Raw genomic sequence first — 13,575 nt, 5'->3', positions numbered from 1 at the left:
AAGAGTGGTGGGGGAAAAGAAGAAAGAAAATGAAAAAGAATAAAAAGAACCCGAAGTTGTAATGCTAAAAGAACACCTTTACAACTCAAAAATTTATATTTGGTTACACTGTAAATATTAGAGCCAAACTGAAGTAAGTTACCTCTGAGAATTTTTTTTAATGTTTGATTGACGGTATTTGAATAATCCATTTAAACGCCAGTTGAATTTCAAAATGATTCAGCATTGTGTGAGGCAAAACTGTAAGAGGGACTTACTATTTTAAATTATATGATATGTTACTGTCAATAGAAGTATATCCAACATGTGTCTAAATTTTGCCTACACCGCTAGAAAATAATAGATAACAAAAGCTTTTAAGAAGTACATATTCGTATACATATATCCCCATATCCCCTCCCTCTTGCGTCTCGCTCCCACCCTCCCTATCCCACCCCTCTAGATGGTCACAAAGCACTGAGCTGATCTCCCTGTGCTATGCAGCTGCTTCCCACTAGCTATCTATTTTATATTTGGTAGTATGTATACGTAGAGCTGATTCACTTTGTTATACAGCAGAAACTAACACAACAATGTAAAGCAATTATACTCCAATAAAGTTGTTTTAAAAAGAAGTACACATTCGTATAAGTTCCATTTTCTATTATCTATTGATACTGTATCTCATGTTCTAATACAGTGGTTGTTCCGATGACACAAATTACACAGAAACTCACTATTTTCCCCCAATTTTACCCATCATTCAAATTCCAAGTCAAAGAAAAAGTTCCTCTAAATGAATTTTAGGACCTCCTTCCCCTTCTGTTAATTTTTTTTCAAGGCATTAGGCACCTAATGAGAAAAATACATTCTATACATTTCACAGTTATTTGAAAATATGCTAGTGGAAAAAGCTGTAGAGTACTGTTTTTCAAGTCTATATCAATAAACATCACCCAGTGTAAAAACCACAGTGCTTTATCTATAATGCTTGGACTGGAGGAACTAGCATAAGGTTTGTAGAGTAAAATCTCCACCAAGAATATTACACTGAGTAAGATTTTGGTGTGTATGAGTTAATAAATTTCTTGTCAGTCTGGCCCTTAGGATTACTCTTCTGTCTGAATTTTGGTTTTGTTTTCTCTCTGCCCCTCCCTCATGGAGTTGAACCTGGAAATAGCATCACTCTTGAGCTCATTAGCTTGATAAACTGGCCTAAGTGTGCAGCGGTAGTGGGTACCTCCAGTACAGAAGCATTTATGGGTCTCCAGGGAATTCTGAAAAACACCAGGAAGTGTTTAGGTACTGAATCACAGCCAAGTGTTCTGAATCTTTAATTTTTTTTTCCTTTGAGGATGTCAGCACTAAAACATAGAACATGCTTTTCCCACTTGGTTTCTATTAACTTGTAAAGCATTCAAGAGTTTATAGGCTAGAATTACCTCCTTCCCAGGCAAGAGAACGGGCAAAAATTCCAAGATGCATTAACAGTCCCTCTGCTGGTCTTCTTTTATATTTTTTACCCAACAATATAATAAAAATGACTAAATACTAAACCTGACCATTGTGCTTCTGAATCCATCATATTTTTTATCGTATTTATCCATGCAGTGTTTTCATCTTTGGTGGTTTAGATAACTCATGTTGAAATAAATTTCACACAATAACTAGTTTGTTTTCAGATATGACACGTCCATCATCCAAATAACCAGGCAATTATGACATTGCAAACCTTTGGAATAAATGATTTGTTTGAAAGATGGTTTAGGTTACAGTTAAAAATTAAACTTCACAGCAAAGGCTGGAAAAAACAAGACAAAATTAATGTTTGTAAATAATAATTTAAAACAAATTTGGGTGGAAATGACTTGTTTTGTTTTGTTTTGTTTTAATTAAGCACATGTATTATTTATGTTGGAATACCTCAGACAACCGCTGGCGGGGGAAAGAGGGATTACAACTGTATTTTCTCAGATCTTAGCTTATCTATCTTTGCTTGCTGACTGCATTAGCATTTTTAAAAAATCACCGCAACAATTGAACATTGAGATATTTATCCGTAATCAAATAAGCAAAAATATAGGTACAAAGACGTTGAATGAACCAAAATATAATTTTTTTTAACATCTTTATTGGGGTATAATTGCTTTACAATGGTGTGTTAGTTTCTGCTTTATAACAAAGCGAATCAGTTATACATATACATATGCTCCCATATCTCTTCCCTCTTGCGCCTCCCTCCCTCCCACCCTCCCTATCCCACCCCTCCAGGCGGTCACAAAGCACCGAGCCGATATCCCTGTGCCATGCGGCTGCTTCCCACTAGCTATCTACCTTACGTTTGTTAGTGTATATATGTCCATGCCTCTCTCTCGCCCTGTCACAGCTCACCAAAATATAATATTAACAAATTGGAGACAACTGTCCATCAATAGGGAATGACTAATAAATTTTAATTAGAGTCGTATAATCGAGATATATAATGCTTTGCAGACGCTTTGAAAAATTGAGCAGATCTGCTTATACCAGTGTGGAAGTTTATCCGTGACACAGAGTTGAAGACAAAAAGCATTCTGCATTCAGTAAGAATAGTAAGATGCCATTCTAAAATAAGCATTCATAGATATATTTGAACATTGCTTGCATTATTATAACAAAAATATATTATTTGCTCACTGTTATTTTTCAAATGATTATTTAAACGGTCCAGAGGATACCAAAAAACCTGTTAAGAGTTATTGTAGTGAGCAGGATGTGAGGGAAACACATTCACTCTTTACGTGTGTCCGTGTTACTCTTTTTAAACAAAAGACCCCACATTGCTTTAAACAATACTAATTTTGTCTATACCCTGGTTCAGCAAAGAATGAAAAAAATGTCATTTATGTGAGGTATAAGGGGATAATATTAAAATAAGTGTGAGTAACAGGGACTAGGGAAGGAAAAAGCACGAATATCTAATGAAAGAAATGTAAACTAATATAATATCTAACTTGGCAAAAAGGGTATTTAAAGTATTTTAGCGGACGGTAGAAACAGAAGTTGGCACAAATTTATAGAAGGCACCTCAGCATTATATAGCATGAACTTCACAAACATTTGTGCTCTTGAATCCAGTGTTTTAACGTCTAAAAATTTAGCTTAAGAAAAGGGTTGATGCTAACAGCACTACTTTAAAAAGCAAAGAGCAGGAAACAACCTATATATCTGGTCAGAGAGGATTAGATGATTTTATTATTATTATTGTTATCATTGTTGTTATTATCTTACCTTTATTGATTATAATATACTAGGCATTGAAGTATGGTAGGCATTGTTCCAAGGGTTTAATGGACCTTCTGCCATGTACTCTTGTAACAATCATATGAGATATACACTGTTTCTTTCTACTTTTATAGGGAAAAAAAACAGAGACATGAGCTGTTCCATAACTTGCCCAAGATCCGCAGCTAGTGAGGAGTAGAGGAGGGATCAGAACAGATGGACAAGATGCCAAAACCTGTGTTCTTAACCAACACATTCATCTATATTCATCTGATGGAATACAAGGTAGCCATTAAATATCATGGAATATTACTGACCTGGAAAAATATTCATGATTTCTTGTTCCATAAAGAGATATAATTCGGGCTTCCCTGGTGGCGCAGTGGTTGAGAGTCCGCCTGCCGATGCAGGGGACACGGGTTCGTGCCCCGGTCCGGGAGGATCCACATGCCGTGGAGCGGCTGGGCCCGTGAGCCATGGCCGCTGAGCCTGCGCATCTGGAGCCTGTGCTCCGCAATGGGAGAGGCCACAACAGAGGCCAGCGTACCGCAAAAAAAAAAAAAAAAAAAAAATATATATATATATATATATATATATGTATAATTCAACAATGTGTATAGTCTGATACTTTGGAAGTGCACATTCACATACAAACATAGAGTTTTCTAAAATTAACATATATCCCTTTTATGATCAGAATTAGACATAAAAGAAGTTATTTTTAATCATTTTATGAATGTTTAATGACATACTAAGCAAAAATAGAAGGTGCCAATTGCATATATTATAAAATATGATCCCAAATGTTGAAGCCCCAAATCCCCATGCCAGCGGGCCTTTCTAATTGATGTCTTCATCTGCCTCTGGTTGATATCTTATACATATACACAAACACACACACCCATGCATGCATACAGACACACACACACACACACACACACACACAAAGGCAAAAGATGGGAGAGGAATACATAAAAATATTATCAGTGATCCTCTGAGAGGTGGGATTTAATCTTTTTCATTATACTTGCAAAATATTTTCCAAATTTTTACAATACAAGTGTAGAATTTTTAATTATAATTAATACTTATATTTATATATATAATATATATGTAAAGCAATACAACAAAGCTTTCTCTATTACACATCTACTTGTATTATATTCGTAAAGTTGTATTTTGTATCGAAAAAATTCAAACATACACAGTAGTATGACGCCCCATATACTCATTATCCAAATTCAAGGATTATCAAGAATTGTTAAGACTGTGCTGCATTTACTTCAGTTTATCAAGAAAGAGCTCAGGAGCAGGGCCAAGTTTAGAGTGAGGCAAGTGAGGCACTCACCTCAGGTAAAAAATTTAAGGAGGCCCCAAAAAGTTCAGTAATCAAGATAAATAACATTTTAATGCAATATTTTTTAAAATTAATCCAAAAAATCCATGATGAACAAATATTTAAAAATTAAATAAGGACAGAATGTATCCCTCCACTTGCAAGACTCACTGACCCTAGTCCCAGCCCCGGCTGTTAGAAAGGGGAATGGAGTGGAGGAGGGGGAAAGGGAGGATGGAGACAGTGAGGAAAAGAGAAAGGGCTCAGCACTCAGAGGCAGGTCCTGGTGTGGGAGAGAGAGGAGGGGCTTGCCCACAACACACCCAGAAGATTGGAGGTGAGCCGGCCCCCCAAAAAGGGAGGCAGGCTTCAAATCATCCAAGGATTAGGGAGGCGCCCTGAGAACAGGCTGAGGTCTCTGGGCTCTGGTAATTTCTAGTAAGAAATTTTGCAGTACTATCGATACCGTATCACAGTAGAGAGGAGAGCGGGAGCTAAACCTCAGTCTGCCAGAGCCCCCATTTACATCCACGATGCTTTTCACCAAATCCATCTCCAATTAAAGAGCACTATGTAAATACACACATGAAAAATTATAAACTAAGTATAATTACAAAAAGAGGAAGAGATTCAGTTCATCTCTTTGTATCATCTTAGATGATGGCAAAGAACACTAGCAAAATTGTGACGCCTAAATTAGGAAGGATTCTTTGAGGGTATACATTTAAGGTAATATTTAAAGAATGAAAAGAAGCACATGTGCTTTCCATTTTTAGCTGCATAGATATCCTGGCAAACAAACAAAATTAGAAGATGGTACAATCCTTATCGTGAGAGACAAAAACCCTGCCCCCTCTCCCACCAAAAAAATAAGTTTTCATGAACAGAAAGTTCTGGTGATGTGGCCATTGACACCTCCTAGCCACTGGTTTGCAATCTAAGACATAGTCTGGAATTTCCCTAAAACTTATTGACCACCAAGTAAGAGATATGGACAAAAAGGAAACTTCCAAATAATACATTTCAGAAGACAAAGTAAACATCACTTCAGAGGTTGAACCTCAGCTCTGACAATATCCTTAATATTTTCCGCACACTTCCTCCAAATTAGTAATTATACATATTAGGAAGGAAGCAGACAAATTACTGTTTTAACATAATTAATTTGACATTTATTCATTGTTGTAAAATTATTGTTGTCACATAATCATACTTTAATGTGCACATGTCAATAAGGCAGACCAAGGATGAGGATTTTAAATAGTTTTGAGAAGGAAGACAATTAACTTTTATGATAGTTACATAAACATTGCATTAAGTGTCAAAGTAACACATTGGAGGAATTCAAACGGCTTAATAAAATCGAAAAGTAGGAAAGTCATAATTACACATATCAGAGAATGATTGACTATTCTTTCTACAGAATTCCTTTGCTGAAGATTAAAAAACTTCGTTTGTGCCAGAGTGTTCCAAAATTTGCACCATCAGTGGGACAGGAGATAAATATGATTCTATTTTAATTGTTCTGTGTTTATTTTAATTTATCTTAGAAATATGACTAGCGTGTCAAGCCTGAGACGCCACAGTAGTATTGCTTATGATGAACTTTTGTTTTAAAAGAAATTCTTATAAAAAAAAGTTCTTATAAATGAAAATAAAACTAAGTCATTGTGTAAGTACTACACAGACTAGAACAGTTGATGTGAGTATATAATGTCTCTGAGCACCCCTTTCCCATTTTCCTGCACACGGACTCTCAACTTGTACCTACTTCCCATAGCCCTGCACTTGGGTTTTTTGTCCACTTCAAGCTGCCGAAGGCAGTTCTGCCTGGGATCAGGCAGAGCTAGAAATGCCTTAACCAAGCCTTTAACTAATGACCAATAGGTGCAAGGGTATAAACCAGCTTCATCCAATACATAATGCCATCCACCTGTGTCATTCAAAATTTTCTAGAAGCTACTTTTCACAAAAGCACAAATAAACAGGTAGAAATAATTTTTATTTACTTATTTGTTTGTTTGTTTGGTTTTGGCTGCCTTGGGTCTTTGTTGCCGCGCACAGTCTTTCTCTAGTTGCGGCGAGCGGGGGCTACTCTTTGTTGCGGTGTGCGGGCTTCTCATTGCGGTGGCTTCTCTTGTTGTGGAGCACGGGCTCTAGGCACGCAGGCGTCAGTAGTTGTGGCTCGCGGGCTCTAGAGCACAGGCTCAGTAGCTGTGGCACAAGAGCTGAGTTGCTCCGCTGCATGTGGGATCTTCCCGGGCCAGAGCTCAAACCCGTGTCCCCTGCATTGGCAGGCGGATTCTTAACCACTGCGCCACCAGGGAAGCCCCGAGGTAGAAATAAGTTTAATTATGCATTTCATTTAACCCATTACAGTAAAAATATATCATTTCAACATGTAATCAATATTAAAAATTACTAATAAGGTATTTCACATTCTTTTTTTGGTACTGAGTGTTCAAAATCTAGTGTGTATTTCACACTTACAGTACATTTCAATTTGGACTAGCCATATGTCTAGGGCTCAGCGGCCGCATGTGGCTAGGGGTCTGCCATATTGAACAGAACAGATCTAGACAGGTGCTGTGGACTGAATGTTTGTGTCTTCCCGTTCCTCTCTCTTTCTCTGCCTCTCTCTCTCTGCCATGTGAGAATACAGTAAGAAGACAGCTATTTGCAAACCAGGAGGAGAGCTCCCACCAGAAACTGAATTGGCCGGCATCTTGGTCTTGAACTTCCCAAACTCTAAAAGTGTAAGAGACAAATTTATGTTGCTGAAGCCCCCCAGTCTATGGCATTTTTGTTATAGCAGCCCAAGCTGACCAAGACAACAGCTGAGTATGTGCAACACTGCCCCCAGAGCTCCCTGGGGGATTCAACCAACATAAATTTTGGAGGGTACACAATTCAACCCACAACAGAAGCTGGGCCCTAAACTAAGTTATTTGTGTGTCTCTTTAAGCATTTCCCAGATGGGAAGCCTTGAAGGAAAAAAAAAAAGTACAACTTGTGCCAGAAATGAGCTGTTATGAGACCTTATTGAAATCTTCTTGATCAATTCTGCTCACTTTTCTTTCTCATTTTTAGTCTAGGCCTGGTCAGCCAAGTGTACACACCAAAGTCATCCTTTTCTTTTTTTAACTTGAGCCAAATATGCTAGGACACAAGACTAAAGAGTAATGACACCTTGAAGTGCTGAATAAGTTTTTTGGAAAAAAATGTCACATCCCTGCCAACAAAAAAACAAAGCAGACAATGAAATCTCTGGTAAAAATCAAAAAGGAAGTCAGTTGTGATGTTTCAACCATTGAGTCCTCTTTGCAATGTGGTAAAAGAGATTAAAGTCAGTAACCATCACTGTATAACTTTCTTCTGTCTCTGACACCTCTTGGACGTGGCCTCATTAACACCAGCTTTATTTCCTACAACTACAGGAGGTCTCAAGAACCTTTTATGTACTATGGTCAAACAGAAATGCTGACCCAACACTATCTTTGTTTCTCATACTTTTAGTTGAATTTCTGTTACATTAATAGGAACTTGGGGATTTGAATGCATTTTGAAAACCACATAAGTGATCCTGATATAATAAAAGCTTACTTTAATTCAGGCTGCGGGCTTCATTTTGAGTTATTATGTTAGTGAGTTTTTCAAGCACTTCTCCACACCAACCTTTTCATCTGAGGCACAGGCACTAAAATTCCCTTTGTGTCCCAAAGCAGAGAGAAGTTTCCTCTTGCTGCTGTACCAAATTACCACAAACTTAGTGGCTTGAAACAACACAAATGTACTTATCTTACAGTCATGGAGGTCAGAAGTCCAAACTCAGTCTCCCTGGGCTAAATTCAAGGTGTTAGCAGGTCTGGTTCCTTGTGGAGGTGTTAGAACCAGTTCATAGGAGGATCCAAAGAACAAACACATTCACAGACCACGGATATTGAATGAATGTGTGAAAAGAGGTGTATTGGTTTCCTAATGCTGCTGTAACAAATCACCACAATTTAGTGACTTTAAAACACTAAGTGGCTTATTAGCTTACAGTTCTGGAAGTCAGAAGTCCTAGAACCAAGGTGTCGGCAAGGCTGCATTCCTTCTGAAGGCTCAATGGGAGAATCCGTTTCCTGGTCTTTTCCGGCTTCTAGAGGCTGCCTGCTTTCCTGGGCTCGTGGCCCCTGTCTCCATCTTCAAATCCAGCAGTGTAGCATCTCCAAATCTCTCTTTCTCTGACCTCTTCTTCTATCACCACATCTCCTCCTGCCTCCTTTTTTATACAGACCCTTGTGGTTACACTGGACCCACCCAGACAATCCAGGGTCATCTCCCCAACTCAAGATCCTTCATTGAATCATGTCTGCAAAGTCCTTTTGAAACCGGTTGGTTCATGGTTTCCAGGAATGACTTGAACATCTCGGGAAGGGGAGAGCATTACACTGACTACACAGGAGGAGAGACAGGAAATTTGAAACCAACTTGCCCCTAGTACGGTGTCAGAAAAGGAGGGGTGTGTAGAACTCCATCAACACACACACTCCCTCCCTGAACCTCAAATCTCACCTCCACAGAGCCCAGTTCTAGGGGTTCAGATTATATACCTTTCCAAGGGTAAAGCCTTTCCTTAAATTTTTCATTAATTAATACATTTAAAATTTGTTTTAGCTTACAGTACAGATAACTTGATCTTTTTCCTTTAAATGTACAGATCTATATATTTTAACCCATGTATAGATTTGTGTAAGCACCACCACAATCAGGATACAGAACAGTTCCATCACTGTCCAGAAAAGACCCTCATGCTGCCCCTTGGTAGTCACACTTTCCCCCCACCCTTTAAAATCTTAAAATCTTTAAAGTGTGTTCACTTTTCTACCAGTATGAGAGTCATGATTTTAGCTTTTCTGAGAATTCTCTTGCAACACTGAGAATGCAGCGAACAAGTGGTAACTGAATCAGCAGATCCAGGAAAGCCAAATCCTGAGCCAGCAGTGGGAAAGGCCAGAAAGGAGTCCATGTATCCTGCGGAGCCCTGGAGATGCTCAGGAATTAGTGGCACCAGATACCTCTGCAAGCTGGAGGTGAAAGTGTGACCAAAAATAGTAAGAGTGCGCGAAAATCTAAGAAAGAGTCAGATCCCCATTCTCCCCTCCCCCATGCCACATGCTGGGCACCCGACTCCCTTCAAACCTGGTTAAATGACTGGACTTTGTGCTTTTGAGAGGATGAAAGAGAAAGAAGGTCTGTGGACAGGGACTAAACTGAAGATAGAGGGGACAGGGGAAAGGTGACATTCTGATTGCTGAGACCCCGGCCTTCCTCCCCACCCTTTCCAAGACCAGGCAAGAAGGCTGAACTCCTCCAGGCAGGTGAGTGGACAAGAATTCTCTGGAAATTTTGCCCATAAAGAAGAAAACCTAAAGATACTGATATGTGAGTGTAGGGAGGTGGGTGATCGGCAATGACACAGCCCAGCCAGGTCACTCCACAGCGATGCTCAGGCTGCCTCTTTCTAGAAGACAATTGGACAGCCAAGGAGTACGAGACCTTTGAGGAAAACTGAAAGACACAGGCTAAAAGAACCGAACCGCCAAAGGCAGCCTGCACGGAGGAAACCAAAACTCTCTCCCTAAAACATTAACATCGTCCATAAGAGAAAATACTGCAGCCACAAAATAAGAATCAGAGTTCATTTTTTTTTAATTCAGATAACAAGGAAGAATTCTGGGAAGTTAAAAATATGAGCACAGAAATGAAAAACTAAGTTGAAAGCTTGGATGACACAGTTGAAGAAATATTCCAGAAAGTACAGCAAAAAGAATAAATAAATAACAAGACGTGGAACTTGGGGAGAAATGATAATTAAGAAAAGGAGAGGACCAGTGCAGGAGTTCCAGTGCTGAATACTGGGAGTTCTAGGAAGAGAACAGAGGAAACAGAGGGAATGAAAAAAAAAAAAATCCAATAAAATTCCCAGAACCAGAGGACATGAGTTATTAGACAGCAGGGATCCATGCAATGGGTGGAAATAGACCCAACCAATAAATATCATCATTAAAATTTAGATTACAAAGGGACAAGGAAAGGTAGAAGCTAGTGGAAAAAAATACGAAGTTTGCATCTAAAAGTACAACAATCAGAATGGCATGAGACATATCATCAACAACATGGTAAACTCAAGGACAGTGGAACAAGGCCTTCAAATTTCTGAAGGACAATTATAGTTGATCCTCATTATTAGCGGATTCAGTATTTGGAATTTATCAACTCGTTACAATTTATTTTTATCACCAAAATCAATACTTGAGAAGCTTTTGGGGTCATTCAAAGACGTGCAGAGCCGCAAAAAAAATTGAATCACATGAAGCATGCATTTCCAGCTGAGGCCAACCAAGGCAATGCTCTACCTTCTTGTTTCAGATCTCATACCTAAGCAAGTGGCCTCTTCACAGTCTATTTAGGGTCACATTTTGTGTGTGTGCTTTTTGTTAGTGATTTCAAACTGTTTAAAACAGCCCCCAAGCCTAGTGCTGAATTGCTATCTAGTGCTCTAAGTACAAGAAGCCTGCCATGAGCCTTGTGGAGAACATTGGTGTGGTAGGTAAGCTTTGCTCAGGCATGACTATGAGCTCTGTTGGCAGAGAGTTCAACGCTAATGAATAAACAATATATATTAAATAAGCTGTCTTTCAGCAGAAACACACATAAAATAAAGTTATGTATTGATGTGTTGATGAAAATGTCATGACCAGGGACTCAAAGCAACCCAACTCTGTATCTCCTCTAGAAGCAGTGGTTCGGTTTTCGCTAATTTGGTAGTCATGGTGACTGCAGGACACAACTAACTCCAACACCAAGAATCAATTAGAATTATAACCTAGGATGTTTCTTTCGTTTTTGTTTTATAATACAGGTAATGACTTTTTTCTATCAGTGTACAGTTCTATGAATTTTAACACATGTATAGATTTGGGTGACCACCACCACGATCGGGATGCTGAATATTTCCATCACCCCCAAAATTTCCCTGGTGTGGCCCATTTGTACTCAGAGCTTCCCCTTACCCTTAAACCCTGGCAATGATTGACCTGTTCTCCATCACTCTGTCATTTTGTCTTTTACAGAGTGTCATATAAATGAAATCCTACAGTAAGGAACCTTTTGAGACTGGCTTCCCTCATTCAACCTAATGTTTTGGGATTCACCCAAGGTTTTACAAGTAGCTACCATTTACTCCTTTTCACTGCTGAGTAAGTCTACATAGCCTAGAATTTTAAACTCAAATCCATAAAGTGTGAAGATACACAGATCTTAAACTGTACCTTCCTTATACTTTGTCACAGGAATCTACTACACACACACACACACACACACAAAAAGGAGAAGTTAGGGAATAAACCAAGAGGTGAAGACATAAGGGGATCTGCCATAAGGAAGAAACATAAGAAATCCCCAGGATGATGGTGAAGACAACGTCTTAAGACAATAGCTCTTCAGCTGCTCCAATCCACATTGAAGAAACTTCTTCAGAAGATGAAATCGATAGAAGTTGTAAAGTGTTTGAGTACATTGAGAAGAGATTTACACAACTGGTGGTGACTAATTCAGATGAATTAATACACAGAAAAGTAAGCAGACAAGCAGAAAAGGAAAATTATTAACTCTAATGAAAACAAAAAGGTGTGCAGAACAGGAAAAGTAGTCAGAATACCCTATGGTGCAACTATGACCACTGAATATTTGTCTAAACATAATTACACTGTAATTCCTTTGGGGCCTCGGAAATAGGGGTGGGGAGATCACTCTCGTTCATAACAAGCCTTGCAGAATTATTTAACTCTTTAAAATACGTGCCTTTATAACATAGATAAAAATTAAAACTAAACTTAAAAATTTAACTTGATGAAATATATTCTTTTTCTATGTAAGGTCCGAGAGAGAGGGAGAGAAAGCCATTCCTGGTAATACCATCCTTGAAGGGGAAGTCATTAATTCCCTTCTTTGTCTAAAGCCAGTTCAAATTTGGATTTCATTAACAAAAGAAAACTGACAAATACTAAAGCTCTGGACCCTCCACACCAGGAAGCACCAGGTCTTCATTGTGGTCCTCCATTGAGCAGCTGGGATGGTGCAGGATGTGCTGAATGTGGTCCGGAAGATGCTCCGCCAGCTGGACGTCCACATCAGCTGCAGAGCTCGCTGCTACGAACAGTGGCCCAGGTGTCCTGGAGCTGCTGGAGGGGCTTGTGTTCCAGATGCCCAAGGAACATGGTGCCCAAGCCAACCAGCATGGGGTTGGTTGGGCGTCTGGCCAGATCTCCTAGCTGGTCCATTTCCAGGTACGTAGTGGTCCCAATCTCTGCCTTTATATAAGTTGGTTACTTCACTGCGTCCTTAGTTGTGCCTGTTTAGTGGATGCAGGCTACCAGCAAGTGATTGCTTGAACCACAGCTCTGTGCTTTGCTGGTGGTAGTTCATCATTATTGTAAAATATACAATATTTCACCTTTAAGTCTGATTGGACTTGAAAGCCAATTGCACTATCACAAGAAATTCCAACATTTACCAGTGACAGGAAAGGATATGCTTGCTGTTAGAGCCTTTAAATAAAACGTTAGTATTGGAAATTTCTGCAAGTTTGTTGTAAAAATAGCGTATGTTTTGGGCTTCCCTGGTGGCACAATAGCTAAGAATCCGCCTACCAATGTAGGGGTTACAGGTCCGAGCCCTGGTCCGGGTAGATACCACATGTGGCGGAGCAACTAAGCCCGTGCGCCACAACTACTGAGCCTGTGCTCTAGAGCCCACAAGCCACAACTACTGAGCCCATGTGTCACAAGTACTGAAGCCCACGTGCCTAGAGCCCATGCTTGACAACAAGAGAAGCCACCGCAATGAGAAGCCTGTGCACTGCAACAAAGAGTAGCCCCCGCTCACTGCAACTAGAGAAAGCCCGCACACAGCAACAAAGATCCAACGCAGCCAAAAATAAATAAATAAAT

Source organism: Delphinapterus leucas, chromosome 15 (genome assembly GCF_059928025.1).
Source record: "Delphinapterus leucas isolate spDelLeu-1000000601 "Yukka" chromosome 15, BTC_Dleu_Yukka2, whole genome shotgun sequence".
NCBI classification, from domain to species: domain Eukaryota; kingdom Metazoa; phylum Chordata; class Mammalia; order Artiodactyla; family Monodontidae; genus Delphinapterus; species Delphinapterus leucas.
The sequence above is the reverse complement of the archived record's forward strand: the minus strand, read 5'-3'. Positions refer to the sequence as shown.